Raw genomic sequence first — 16,027 nt, forward strand, 5'->3', positions numbered from 1 at the left:
AATCATTCCTTTGGGCATTAAAAGACGTTCACAGCATCTGAATTGCTTCACTACTTTCAAGTGGGGTACTCTGAATATCATTTCTGTAAAGATGGAAGTAATGTGGCTCACTTTGTTTTAGTCATGATGGTTAATAAAAGTCTGACTGCCTCCATGGCTAGCAAAACCTGCTTTAGATCCTGGTGCTAGCAATATACCATCTGAGGAAATCACTGCCTTTGAGGCTGGAATGTAGTACCTTACGTTAGAGCCATAGTCTAACTTTCTCACGGAAGTAAGCTGCTTTTACCTCTTCCACTGCAGTCTGCATGTTGGGCTCTGATCCTCAAGATGGATTGGTAAGGATCATCTGTGTTTTTGTATCTCCATCCCACGTTGAAAAAGCCCCCAATGCTTTGACTGGTTCATAGTTCTTAACAGTTCCACCTCGCCCTCCAGTCCTAAATGCAGATAGTGCCCGAGTGCATAATTGCTGAGATCTCATCCTCCTGTGTCACCCTTGCCAAGGACAATTGTTCCAGTGGTGCCCTGACATCATAAAGCTACAGCAGGATGTCATCTGACAGGAGGGCCAATCAATTGCCTAGCAAGCAATAGGCTACATTTATCTTGGTATTTAAATGAGTAGCAAGGTAGAGAGGATGCCCAAATTAAGACTAAGATGAAAGAAGTTGGGGCATTTTTTTCAGACTTCTAGACTTGTATGAATGTGCGGTTGATCATAATAGTCTTTTCCTCACCATTGCTTTACTAGTAGGCCTTGGCTAAAATGATGCTGGTAACATGCTATTCATGGTTTTAATATTTCTTCTAACTGAAGCATTACCCTTCCGCTCTCAACTTATCAGCTGACTTAATTAACTCTGGTGTACCATATCCTAAAACAAATGCAGTGAGTAGGGTACCCTGCCACTTGCTTGGCAATAAGACCCATTTGTCTGTGTCCTAATGTAGGTGCTACAATTTAGAGTGTGTTGGCAAATCCGGCATGGGATTTAGAGAAGTATGTGAGGTTGAAAACACAAATTTAGTTTCGAATTTCTAATGAGCTGTGGAGTTTCACAATAACGTAGACTCAATAGTACTGATGTGTTTGTGAGTTATAAAAAGCAATTTGTGTTGTATTGCATATAGTAAATTCACTAACAGTGGACTTTTCCATCTGCAGATTCTACTGAATGACCAGCAGTGGCAGTGTTGCACAACAGACTATTGCTTTATTGCCGAGACTAACCAAAAAAAAAAAAAAGAAATAAAAACACTGAAGTCTTCAAGCATCCTGCATCATTTTACCAATTTATGTGGTAAGTTAAACTCACAATCATTCCTTTGGGCATTAAAAGACGTTCACAGCATCTGAATTGCTTCACTACTTTCAAGTGGGGTACTCTGAATATCATTTCTGTAAAGATGGAAGTAATGTGGCTCACTTTGTTTTAGTCATGATGGTTAATAAAAGTCTGACTGCCTCCATGGCTACCAAAACCTGCTTTAGATCCTGGTGCTAGCAATATACCATCTGAGGAAATCACTGCCTTTGAGGCTGGAATGTATTACCTTATGTTAGTGCCATAGTCTAACTTTCTCACGGAAGTAAGCTGCTTTTACCTCTTCCACTGCAGTCTGTATGTTGGGCTCTGATCCTCAAGATGGATTGTTAAGGATCATCTGTGTTTTTGTATCTCCATCCCATGTTGAAAAAGCCCCCAATGCTTTGACTGGTTCATAGTTCTTAACCGTTCCACCTCCAGCTTGCCTTCCAGTCCTAAATGCAGATAGTGCCCGAGTGCATAATTGCTGAGATCTCATCCTCCTGTGTCACCCTTACCAAGGACAATTGTTCCAGTGGTGCCCTGACATCATAAAGCTACAGCAGGATGTCATCTGACAGGAGGGCTAATCAATTGCCTAGCAAGCAATAGGCTACATTTATCTTGGTATTTAAATGAGTAGCAAGGTAGAGAGGATGCCCAAATTTAGACTAAGATGAAAGAAGTTGGGGCATTTTTTTCAGACTTCTAGACTTGTATGAATGTGCGGTTGATCATAATAGTCTTTTCCTCACCATTGCTTTACTAGTAGGCCTTGGCTAAAATTGTGCTGGTAACATGCTATTCATGGTTTTAATATTTCTGCTAACTGAAGCATTACCCTTCCGCTCTCAACTTATCAGCTGACTTAATTAACTCTGGTGTACCATATCCTAAAACAAATGCAGTGAGTAGGGTACCCTGCCACTTGGCTGGCAATAAGATCCATTTGTCTGTGTCCTAATGTATGTGCTACAATTTAGAGAGTGTTGGCAAATCCGGCATGGGATTTAGAGAAGTATGTGAGGTTGAAAACACAAATTTAGTTTCGAATTTCTAATGAGCTGTGGAGTTTCACAATAACGTAGACTCTATAGTACTGATGTGTTCACTAACAGTGGACTTTTCCATCTGCAGATTATACTGAATGACCAGCAGTGGCAGTGTTGCACAACAGACTATTGCTTTATTGCCGAGACTAACCCAAAAAAAAAAAAGAAATAAAAACACTGAAGTCTTCAAGCATCCTGCATCATTTTACCAATTTATGTGGTAAGTTAAACTCACAATCATTCCTTTGGGCATTAAAAGACGTTCACAGCATCTGAATTGCTTCACTACTTTCAAGTGGGGTACTCTGAATATCATTTCTGTAAAGATGGAAGTAATGTGGCTCACTTTGTTTTAGTCATGATGGTTAATAAAAGTCTGACTGCCTCCATGGCTAGCAAAACCTGCTTTAGATCCTGGTGCTAGCAATATACCATCTGAGGAAATCACTGCCTTTGAGGCTGGAATGTAGTACCTTACGTTAGAGCCATAGTCTAACTTTCTCACGGAAGTAAGCTGCTTTTACCTCTTCCACTGCAGTCTGCATGTTGGGCTCTGATCCTCAAGATGGATTGGTAAGGATCATCTGTGTTTTTGTATCTCCATCCCACGTTGAAAAAGCCCCCAATGCTTTGACTGGTTCATAGTTCTTAACAGTTCCACCTCCAGCTTGCCCTCCAGTCCTAAATGCAGATAGTGCCCGAGTGCATAATTGCTGAGATCTCATCCTCCTGTGTCACCCTTGCCAAGGACAATTGTTCCAGTGGTGCCCTGACATCATAAAGCTACAGCAGGATGTCATCTGACAGGAGGGCCAATCAATTGCCTAGCAAGCAATAGGCTACATTTATCTTGGTATTTAAATGAGTAGCAAGGTAGAGAGGATGCCCAAATTAAGACTAAGATGAAAGAAGTTGGGGCATTTTTTTCAGACTTCTAGACTTGTATGAATGTGCGGTTGATCATAATAGTCTTTTCCTCGCCATTGCTTTACTAGTAGGCCTTGGCTAAAATGATGCTGGTAACATGCTATTCATGGTTTTAATATTTCTTCTAACTGAAGCATTACCCTTCCGCTCTCAACTTATCAGCTGACTTAATTAACTCTGGTGTACCATATCCTAAAACAAATGCAGTGAGTAGGGTACCCTGCCACTTGGCTGGCAATAAGATCCATTTGTCTGTGTCCTAATGTATGTGCTACAATTTAGAGAGTGTTGGCAAATCCGGCATGGGATTTAGAGAAGTATGTGAGGTTGAAAACACAAATTTAGTTTCGAATTTCTAATGAGCTGTGGAGTTTCACAATAACGTAGACTCAATAGTACTGATGTGTTTGTGAGTTATAAAAAGCAATTTGTGTTGTATTGCATATAGTAAATTCACTAACAGTGGACTTTTCCATCTGCAGATTATACTGAATGACCAGCAGTGGCAGTGTTGCACAACAGACTATTGCTTTATTGCCGAGACTAACCAAAAAAAAAAAAAAAGAAATAAAAACACTGAAGTCTTCAAGCATCCTGCATCATTTTACCAATTTATGTGGTAAGTTAAACTCACAATCATTCCTTTGGGCATTAAAAGACGTTCACAGCATCTGAATTGCTTCACTACTTTCAAGTGGGGTACTCTGAATATCATTTCTGTAAAGATGGAAGTAATGTGGCTCACTTTGTTTTAGTCATGATGGTTAATAAAAGTCTGACTGCCTCCATGGCTAGCAAAACCTGCTTTAGATCCTGGTGCTAGCAATATACCATCTGAGGAAATCACTGCCTTTGAGGCTGGAATGTATTACCTTATGTTAGAGCCATAGTCTAACTTTCTCACGGAAGTAAGCTGCTTTTACCTCTTCCACTGCAGTCTGTATGTTGGGCTCTGATCCTCAAGATGGATTGTTAAGCATCATCTGTGTTTTTGTATCTCCATCCCACGTTGAAAAAGCCCCCAATGCTTTGACTGGTTCATAGTTCTTAACCGTTCCACCTCCAGCTTGCCTTCCAGTCCTAAATGCAGATAGTGCCCGAGTGCATAATTCTGAGATCTCATCCTCCTTTGTCACCCTTGCCAAGGACAATTGTTCCAGTGGTGCCCTGACATCATAAAGCTACAGCAGGATGTCATCTGACAGGAGGGCCAATCAATTGCCTAGCAAGCAATAGGCTACATTTATCTTGGTATTTAAATGAGTAGCAAGGTAGAGAGGATTCCCAACTTAAGACTAAGATGAAAGAAGTTGGGGCATTTTTTTCAGACTTCTAGACTTGTATGAATGTGCGGTTGAACCTAATAGTCTTTTCCTCACCATTGCTTTACTAGTAGGCCTTGGCTAAAATGATGCTGGTAACATGCTATTCATGGTTTTAATATTTCTGCTAACTGAAGCATTACCCTTCCGCTCTCAACTTATCAGCTGACTTAATTAACTCTGGTGTACCATATCCTAAAACAAATGCAGTGAGTAGGGTACCCTGCCACTTGGCTGGCAATAAGATCCATTTGTCTGTGTCCTAATGTATGTGCTACAATTTAGAGAGTGTTGGCAAATCCGGCATGGGATTTAGAGAAGTATGTGAGGTTGAAAACACAAATTTAGTTTCGAATTTCTAATGAGCTGTGGAGTTTCACAATAACGTAGACTCTATAGTACTGATGTGTTCACTAACAGTGGACTTTTCCATCTGCAGATTCTACTGAATGACCAGCAGTGGCAGTGTTGCACAACAGACTATTGCTTTATTGCCGAGACTAACCCAAAAAAAAAAAAAGAAATAAAAACACTGAAGTCTTCAAGCATCCTGCATCATTTTACCAATTTATGTGGTAAGTTAAACTCACAATCATTCCTTTGGGCATTAAAAGACGTTCACAGCATCTGAATTGCTTCACTACTTTCAAGTGGGGTACTCTGAATATCATTTCTGTAAAGATGGAAGTAATGTGGCTCACTTTGTTTTAGTCATGATGGTTAATAAAAGTCTGACTGCCTCCATGGCTAGCAAAACCTGCTTTAGATCCTGGTGCTAGCAATATACCATCTGAGGAAATCACTGCCTTTGAGGCTGGAATGTAGTACCTTACGTTAGAGCCATAGTCTAACTTTCTCACGGAAGTAAGCTGCTTTTACCTCTTCCACTGCAGTCTGCATGTTGGGCTCTGATCCTCAAGATGGATTGGTAAGGATCATCTGTGTTTTTGTATCTCCATCCCACGTTGAAAAAGCCCCCAATGCTTTGACTGGTTCATAGTTCTTAACAGTTCCACCTCCAGCTTGCCCTCCAGTCCTAAATGCAGATAGTGCCCGAGTGCATAATTGCTGAGATCTCATCCTCCTGTGTCACCCTTGCCAAGGACAATTGTTCCAGTGGTGCCCTGACATCATAAAGCTACAGCAGGATGTCATCTGACAGGAGGGCCAATCAATTGCCTAGCAAGCAATAGGCTACATTTATCTTGGTATTTAAATGAGTAGCAAGGTAGAGAGGATGCCCAAATTAAGACTAAGATGAAAGAAGTTGGGGCATTTTTTTCAGACTTCTAGACTTGTATGAATGTGCGGTTGATCATAATAGTCTTTTCCTCACCATTGCTTTACTAGTAGGCCTTGGCTAAAATGATGCTGGTAACATGCTATTCATGGTTTTAATATTTCTTCTAACTGAAGCATTACCCTTCCGCTCTCAACTTATCAGCTGACTTAATTAACTCTGGTGTACCATATCCTAAAACAAATGCAGTGAGTAGGGTACCCTGCCACTTGCTTGGCAATAAGACCCATTTGTCTGTGTCCTAATGTAGGTGCTACAATTTAGAGTGTGTTGGCAAATCCGGCATGGGATTTAGAGAAGTATGTGAGGTTGAAAACACAAATTTAGTTTCGAATTTCTAATGAGCTGTGGAGTTTCACAATAACGTAGACTCAATAGTACTGATGTGTTTGTGAGTTATAAAAAGCAATTTGTGTTGTATTGCATATAGTAAATTCACTAACAGTGGACTTTTCCATCTGCAGATTCTACTGAATGACCAGCAGTGGCAGTGTTGCACAACAGACTATTGCTTTATTGCCGAGACTAACCAAAAAAAAAAAAAAGAAATAAAAACACTGAAGTCTTCAAGCATCCTGCATCATTTTACCAATTTATGTGGTAAGTTAAACTCACAATCATTCCTTTGGGCATTAAAAGACGTTCACAGCATCTGAATTGCTTCACTACTTTCAAGTGGGGTACTCTGAATATCATTTCTGTAAAGATGGAAGTAATGTGGCTCACTTTGTTTTAGTCATGATGGTTAATAAAAGTCTGACTGCCTCCATGGCTACCAAAACCTGCTTTAGATCCTGGTGCTAGCAATATACCATCTGAGGAAATCACTGCCTTTGAGGCTGGAATGTATTACCTTATGTTAGTGCCATAGTCTAACTTTCTCACGGAAGTAAGCTGCTTTTACCTCTTCCACTGCAGTCTGTATGTTGGGCTCTGATCCTCAAGATGGATTGTTAAGGATCATCTGTGTTTTTGTATCTCCATCCCATGTTGAAAAAGCCCCCAATGCTTTGACTGGTTCATAGTTCTTAACCGTTCCACCTCCAGCTTGCCTTCCAGTCCTAAATGCAGATAGTGCCCGAGTGCATAATTGCTGAGATCTCATCCTCCTGTGTCACCCTTACCAAGGACAATTGTTCCAGTGGTGCCCTGACATCATAAAGCTACAGCAGGATGTCATCTGACAGGAGGGCTAATCAATTGCCTAGCAAGCAATAGGCTACATTTATCTTGGTATTTAAATGAGTAGCAAGGTAGAGAGGATGCCCAAATTTAGACTAAGATGAAAGAAGTTGGGGCATTTTTTTCAGACTTCTAGACTTGTATGAATGTGCGGTTGAACCTAATAGTCTTTTCCTCACCATTGCTTTACTAGTAGGCCTTGGCTAAAATGATGCTGGTAACATGCTATTCATGGTTTTAATATTTCTGCTAACTGAAGCATTACCCTTCCGCTCTCAACTTATCAGCTGACTTAATTAACTCTGGTGTACCATATCCTAAAACAAATGCAGTGAGTAGGGTACCCTGCCACTTGGCTGGCAATAAGATCCATTTGTCTGTGTCCTAATGTATGTGCTACAATTTAGAGAGTGTTGGCAAATCCGGCATGGGATTTAGAGAAGTATGTGAGGTTGAAAACACAAATTTAGTTTCGAATTTCTAATGAGCTGTGGAGTTTCACAATAACGTAGACTCTATAGTACTGATGTGTTCACTAACAGTGGACTTTTCCATCTGCAGATTCTACTGAATGACCAGCAGTGGCAGTGTTGCACAACAGACTATTGCTTTATTGCCGAGACTAACCCAAAAAAAAAAAAAGAAATAAAAACACTGAAGTCTTCAAGCATCCTGCATCATTTTACCAATTTATGTGGTAAGTTAAACTCACAATCATTCCTTTGGGCATTAAAAGACGTTCACAGCATCTGAATTGCTTCACTACTTTCAAGTGGGGTACTCTGAATATCATTTCTGTAAAGATGGAAGTAATGTGGCTCACTTTGTTTTAGTCATGATGGTTAATACAAGTCTGACTGCCTCCATGGCTAGCAAAACCTGCTTTAGATCCTGGTGCTAGCAATATACCATCTGAGGAAATCACTGCCTTTGAGGCTGGAATGTAGTACCTTACGTTAGAGCCATAGTCTAACTTTCTCACGGAAGTAAGCTGCTTTTACCTCTTCCACTGCAGTCTGCATGTTGGGCTCTGATCCTCAAGATGGATTGGTAAGGATCATCTGTGTTTTTGTATCTCCATCCCACGTTGAAAAAGCCCCCAATGCTTTGACTGGTTCATAGTTCTTAACAGTTCCACCTCCAGCTTGCCCTCCAGTCCTAAATGCAGATAGTGCCCGAGTGCATAATTGCTGAGATCTCATCCTCCTGTGTCACCCTTGCCAAGGACAATTGTTCCAGTGGTGCCCTGACATCATAAAGCTACAGCAGGATGTCATCTGACAGGAGGGCCAATCAATTGCCTAGCAAGCAATAGGCTACATTTATCTTGGTATTTAAATGAGTAGCAAGGTAGAGAGGATGCCCAAATTAAGACTAAGATGAAAGAAGTTGGGGCATTTTTTTCAGACTTCTAGACTTGTATGAATGTGCGGTTGATCATAATAGTCTTTTCCTCACCATTGCTTTACTAGTAGGCCTTGGCTAAAATGATGCTGGTAACATGCTATTCATGGTTTTAATATTTCTTCTAACTGAAGCATTACCCTTCCGCTCTCAACTTATCAGCTGACTTAATTAACTCTGGTGTACCATATCCTAAAACAAATGCAGTGAGTAGGGTACCCTGCCACTTGGCTGGCAATAAGATCCATTTGTCTGTGTCCTAATGTATGTGCTACAATTTAGAGAGTGTTGGCAAATCCGGCATGGGATTTAGAGAAGTATGTGAGGTTGAAAACACAAATTTAGTTTCGAATTTCTAATGAGCTGTGGAGTTTCACAATAACGTAGACTCAATAGTACTGATGTGTTTGTGAGTTATAAAAAGCAATTTGTGTTGTATTGCATATAGTAAATTCACTAACAGTGGACTTTTCCATCTGCAGATTCTACTGAATGACCAGCAGTGGCAGTGTTGCACAACAGACTATTGCTTTATTGCCGAGACTAACCCAAAAAAAAAAAAAAGAAATAAAAACACTGAAGTCTTCAAGCATCCTGCATCATTTTACCAATTTATGTGGTAAGTTAAACTCACAATCATTCCTTTGGGCATTAAAAGACGTTCACAGCATCTGAATTGCTTCACTACTTTCAAGTGGGGTACTCTGAATATCATTTCTGTAAAGATGGAAGTAATGTGGCTCACTTTGTTTTAGTCATGATGGTTAATAAAAGTCTGACTGCCTCCATGGCTAGCAAAACCTGCTTTAGATCCTGGTGCTAGCAATATACCATCTGAGGAAATCACTGCCTTTGAGGCTGGAATGTAGTACCTTACGTTAGAGCCATAGTCTAACTTTCTCACGGAAGTAAGCTGCTTTTACCTCTTCCACTGCAGTCTGCATGTTGGGCTCTGATCCTCAAGATGGATTGGTAAGGATCATCTGTGTTTTTGTATCTCCATCCCACGTTGAAAAAGCCCCCAATGCTTTGACTGGTTCATAGTTCTTAACAGTTCCACCTCCAGCTTGCCCTCCAGTCCTAAATGCAGATAGTGCCCGAGTGCATAATTGCTGAGATCTCATCCTCCTGTGTCACCCTTGCCAAGGACAATTGTTCCAGTGGTGCCCTGACATCATAAAGCTACAGCAGGATGTCATCTGACAGGAGGGCCAATCAATTGCCTAGCAATCAATAGGCTACATTTATCTTGGTATTTAAATGAGTAGCAAGGTAGAGAGGATGCCCAAATTAAGACTAAGATGAAAGAAGTTGGGGCATTTTTTTCAGACTTCTAGACTTGTATGAATGTGCGGTTGATCATAATAGTCTTTTCCTCACCATTGCTTTACTAGTAGGCCTTGGCTAAAATGATGCTGGTAACATGCTATTCATGGTTTTAATATTTCTTCTAACTGAAGCATTACCCTTCCGCTCTCAACTTATCAGCTGACTTAATTAACTCTGGTGTACCATATCCTAAAACAAATGCAGTGAGTAGGGTACCCTGCCACTTGGCTGGCAATAAGATCCATTTGTCTGTGTCCTAATGTATCTGCTACAATTTAGAGAGTGTTGGCAAATCCGGCATGGGATTTAGAGAAGTATGTGAGGTTGAAAACACAAATTTAGTTTCGAATTTCTAATGAGCTGTGGAGTTTCACAATAACGTAGACTCAATAGTACTGATGTGTTTGTGAGTTATAAAAAGCAATTTGTGTTGTATTGCATATAGTAAATTCACTAACAGTGGACTTTTCCATCTGCAGATTCTACTGAATGACCAGCAGTGGCAGTGTTGCACAACAGACTATTGCTTTATTGCCGAGACTAACCAAAAAAAAAAAAAAAGAAATAAAAACACTGAAGTCTTCAAGCATCCTGCATCATTTTACCAATTTATGTGGTAAGTTAAACTCACAATCATTCCTTTGGGCATTAAAAGACGTTCACAGCATCTGAATTGCTTCACTACTTTCAAGTGGGGTACTCTGAATATCATTTCTGTAAAGATGGAAGTAATGTGGCTCACTTTGTTTTAGTCATGATGGTTAATAAAAGTCTGACTGCCTCCATGGCTAGCAAAACCTGCTTTAGATCCTGGTGCTAGCAATATACCATCTGAGGAAATCACTGCCTTTGAGGCTGGAATGTAGTACCTTACGTTAGAGCCATAGTCTAACTTTCTCACGGAAGTAAGCTGCTTTTACCTCTTCCACTGCAGTCTGCATGTTGGGCTCTGATCCTCAAGATGGATTGGTAAGGATCATCTGTGTTTTTGTATCTCCATCCCACGTTGAAAAAGCCCCCAATGCTTTGACTGGTTCATAGTTCTTAACAGTTCCACCTCGCCCTCCAGTCCTAAATGCAGATAGTGCCCGAGTGCATAATTGCTGAGATCTCATCCTCCTGTGTCACCCTTGCCAAGGACAATTGTTCCAGTGGTGCCCTGACATCATAAAGCTACAGCAGGATGTCATCTGACAGGAGGGCCAATCAATTGCCTAGCAAGCAATAGGCTACATTTATCTTGGTATTTAAATGAGTAGCAAGGTAGAGAGGATGCCCAAATTAAGACTAAGATGAAAGAAGTTGGGGCATTTTTTTCAGACTTCTAGACTTGTATGAATGTGCGGTTGATCATAATAGTCTTTTCCTCACCATTGCTTTACTAGTAGGCCTTGGCTAAAATGATGCTGGTAACATGCTATTCATGGTTTTAATATTTCTTCTAACTGAAGCATTACCCTTCCGCTCTCAACTTATCAGCTGACTTAATTAACTCTGGTGTACCATATCCTAAAACAAATGCAGTGAGTAGGGTACCCTGCCACTTGCTTGGCAATAAGACCCATTTGTCTGTGTCCTAATGTAGGTGCTACAATTTAGAGTGTGTTGGCAAATCCGGCATGGGATTTAGAGAAGTATGTGAGGTTGAAAACACAAATTTAGTTTCGAATTTCTAATGAGCTGTGGAGTTTCACAATAACGTAGACTCAATAGTACTGATGTGTTTGTGAGTTATAAAAAGCAATTTGTGTTGTATTGCATATAGTAAATTCACTAACAGTGGACTTTTCCATCTGCAGATTCTACTGAATGACCAGCAGTGGCAGTGTTGCACAACAGACTATTGCTTTATTGCCGAGACTAACCAAAAAAAAAAAAAAGAAATAAAAACACTGAAGTCTTCAAGCATCCTGCATCATTTTACCAATTTATGTGGTAAGTTAAACTCACAATCATTCCTTTGGGCATTAAAAGACGTTCACAGCATCTGAATTGCTTCACTACTTTCAAGTGGGGTACTCTGAATATCATTTCTGTAAAGATGGAAGTAATGTGGCTCACTTTGTTTTAGTCATGATGGTTAATAAAAGTCTGACTGCCTCCATGGCTACCAAAACCTGCTTTAGATCCTGGTGCTAGCAATATACCATCTGAGGAAATCACTGCCTTTGAGGCTGGAATGTATTACCTTATGTTAGTGCCATAGTCTAACTTTCTCACGGAAGTAAGCTGCTTTTACCTCTTCCACTGCAGTCTGTATGTTGGGCTCTGATCCTCAAGATGGATTGTTAAGGATCATCTGTGTTTTTGTATCTCCATCCCATGTTGAAAAAGCCCCCAATGCTTTGACTGGTTCATAGTTCTTAACCGTTCCACCTCCAGCTTGCCTTCCAGTCCTAAATGCAGATAGTGCCCGAGTGCATAATTGCTGAGATCTCATCCTCCTGTGTCACCCTTACCAAGGACAATTGTTCCAGTGGTGCCCTGACATCATAAAGCTACAGCAGGATGTCATCTGACAGGAGGGCTAATCAATTGCCTAGCAAGCAATAGGCTACATTTATCTTGGTATTTAAATGAGTAGCAAGGTAGAGAGGATGCCCAAATTTAGACTAAGATGAAAGAAGTTGGGGCATTTTTTTCAGACTTCTAGACTTGTATGAATGTGCGGTTGATCATAATAGTCTTTTCCTCACCATTGCTTTACTAGTAGGCCTTGGCTAAAATTGTGCTGGTAACATGCTATTCATGGTTTTAATATTTCTGCTAACTGAAGCATTACCCTTCCGCTCTCAACTTATCAGCTGACTTAATTAACTCTGGTGTACCATATCCTAAAACAAATGCAGTGAGTAGGGTACCCTGCCACTTGGCTGGCAATAAGATCCATTTGTCTGTGTCCTAATGTATGTGCTACAATTTAGAGAGTGTTGGCAAATCCGGCATGGGATTTAGAGAAGTATGTGAGGTTGAAAACACAAATTTAGTTTCGAATTTCTAATGAGCTGTGGAGTTTCACAATAACGTAGACTCTATAGTACTGATGTGTTCACTAACAGTGGACTTTTCCATCTGCAGATTATACTGAATGACCAGCAGTGGCAGTGTTGCACAACAGACTATTGCTTTATTGCCGAGACTAACCCAAAAAAAAAAAAGAAATAAAAACACTGAAGTCTTCAAGCATCCTGCATCATTTTACCAATTTATGTGGTAAGTTAAACTCACAATCATTCCTTTGGGCATTAAAAGACGTTCACAGCATCTGAATTGCTTCACTACTTTCAAGTGGGGTACTCTGAATATCATTTCTGTAAAGATGGAAGTAATGTGGCTCACTTTGTTTTAGTCATGATGGTTAATAAAAGTCTGACTGCCTCCATGGCTAGCAAAACCTGCTTTAGATCCTGGTGCTAGCAATATACCATCTGAGGAAATCACTGCCTTTGAGGCTGGAATGTAGTACCTTACGTTAGAGCCATAGTCTAACTTTCTCACGGAAGTAAGCTGCTTTTACCTCTTCCACTGCAGTCTGCATGTTGGGCTCTGATCCTCAAGATGGATTGGTAAGGATCATCTGTGTTTTTGTATCTCCATCCCACGTTGAAAAAGCCCCCAATGCTTTGACTGGTTCATAGTTCTTAACAGTTCCACCTCCAGCTTGCCCTCCAGTCCTAAATGCAGATAGTGCCCGAGTGCATAATTGCTGAGATCTCATCCTCCTGTGTCACCCTTGCCAAGGACAATTGTTCCAGTGGTGCCCTGACATCATAAAGCTACAGCAGGATGTCATCTGACAGGAGGGCCAATCAATTGCCTAGCAAGCAATAGGCTACATTTATCTTGGTATTTAAATGAGTAGCAAGGTAGAGAGGATGCCCAAATTAAGACTAAGATGAAAGAAGTTGGGGCATTTTTTTCAGACTTCTAGACTTGTATGAATGTGCGGTTGATCATAATAGTCTTTTCCTCGCCATTGCTTTACTAGTAGGCCTTGGCTAAAATGATGCTGGTAACATGCTATTCATGGTTTTAATATTTCTTCTAACTGAAGCATTACCCTTCCGCTCTCAACTTATCAGCTGACTTAATTAACTCTGGTGTACCATATCCTAAAACAAATGCAGTGAGTAGGGTACCCTGCCACTTGGCTGGCAATAAGATCCATTTGTCTGTGTCCTAATGTATGTGCTACAATTTAGAGAGTGTTGGCAAATCCGGCATGGGATTTAGAGAAGTATGTGAGGTTGAAAACACAAATTTAGTTTCGAATTTCTAATGAGCTGTGGAGTTTCACAATAACGTAGACTCAATAGTACTGATGTGTTTGTGAGTTATAAAAAGCAATTTGTGTTGTATTGCATATAGTAAATTCACTAACAGTGGACTTTTCCATCTGCAGATTATACTGAATGACCAGCAGTGGCAGTGTTGCACAACAGACTATTGCTTTATTGCCGAGACTAACCAAAAAAAAAAAAAAAGAAATAAAAACACTGAAGTCTTCAAGCATCCTGCATCATTTTACCAATTTATGTGGTAAGTTAAACTCACAATCATTCCTTTGGGCATTAAAAGACGTTCACAGCATCTGAATTGCTTCACTACTTTCAAGTGGGGTACTCTGAATATCATTTCTGTAAAGATGGAAGTAATGTGGCTCACTTTGTTTTAGTCATGATGGTTAATAAAAGTCTGACTGCCTCCATGGCTAGCAAAACCTGCTTTAGATCCTGGTGCTAGCAATATACCATCTGAGGAAATCACTGCCTTTGAGGCTGGAATGTATTACCTTATGTTAGAGCCATAGTCTAACTTTCTCACGGAAGTAAGCTGCTTTTACCTCTTCCACTGCAGTCTGTATGTTGGGCTCTGATCCTCAAGATGGATTGTTAAGCATCATCTGTGTTTTTGTATCTCCATCCCACGTTGAAAAAGCCCCCAATGCTTTGACTGGTTCATAGTTCTTAACCGTTCCACCTCCAGCTTGCCTTCCAGTCCTAAATGCAGATAGTGCCCGAGTGCATAATTCTGAGATCTCATCCTCCTTTGTCACCCTTGCCAAGGACAATTGTTCCAGTGGTGCCCTGACATCATAAAGCTACAGCAGGATGTCATCTGACAGGAGGGCCAATCAATTGCCTAGCAAGCAATAGGCTACATTTATCTTGGTATTTAAATGAGTAGCAAGGTAGAGAGGATTCCCAACTTAAGACTAAGATGAAAGAAGTTGGGGCATTTTTTTCAGACTTCTAGACTTGTATGAATGTGCGGTTGAACCTAATAGTCTTTTCCTCACCATTGCTTTACTAGTAGGCCTTGGCTAAAATGATGCTGGTAACATGCTATTCATGGTTTTAATATTTCTGCTAACTGAAGCATTACCCTTCCGCTCTCAACTTATCAGCTGACTTAATTAACTCTGGTGTACCATATCCTAAAACAAATGCAGTGAGTAGGGTACCCTGCCACTTGGCTGGCAATAAGATCCATTTGTCTGTGTCCTAATGTATGTGCTACAATTTAGAGAGTGTTGGCAAATCCGGCATGGGATTTAGAGAAGTATGTGAGGTTGAAAACACAAATTTAGTTTCGAATTTCTAATGAGCTGTGGAGTTTCACAATAACGTAGACTCTATAGTACTGATGTGTTCACTAACAGTGGACTTTTCCATCTGCAGATTCTACTGAATGACCAGCAGTGGCAGTGTTGCACAACAGACTATTGCTTTATTGCCGAGACTAACCCAAAAAAAAAAAAAGAAATAAAAACACTGAAGTCTTCAAGCATCCTGCATCATTTTACCAATTTATGTGGTAAGTTAAACTCACAATCATTCCTTTGGGCATTAAAAGACGTTCACAGCATCTGAATTGCTTCACTACTTTCAAGTGGGGTACTCTGAATATCATTTCTGTAAAGATGGAAGTAATGTGGCTCACTTTGTTTTAGTCATGATGGTTAATAAAAGTCTGACTGCCTCCATGGCTAGCAAAACCTGCTTTAGATCCTGGTGCTAGCAATATACCATCTGAGGAAATCACTGCCTTTGAGGCTGGAATGTAGTACCTTACGTTAGAGCCATAGTCTAACTTTCTCACGGAAGTAAGCTGCTTTTACCTCTTCCACTGCAGTCTGCATGTTGGGCTCTGATCCTCAAGATGGATTGGTAAGGATCATCTGTGTTTTTGTATCTCCAT

Source organism: Triturus cristatus, chromosome 2_1, assembly GCF_964204655.1.
Source record: "Triturus cristatus chromosome 2_1, aTriCri1.1, whole genome shotgun sequence".
Lineage (NCBI taxonomy): Eukaryota > Metazoa > Chordata > Amphibia > Caudata > Salamandridae > Triturus > Triturus cristatus.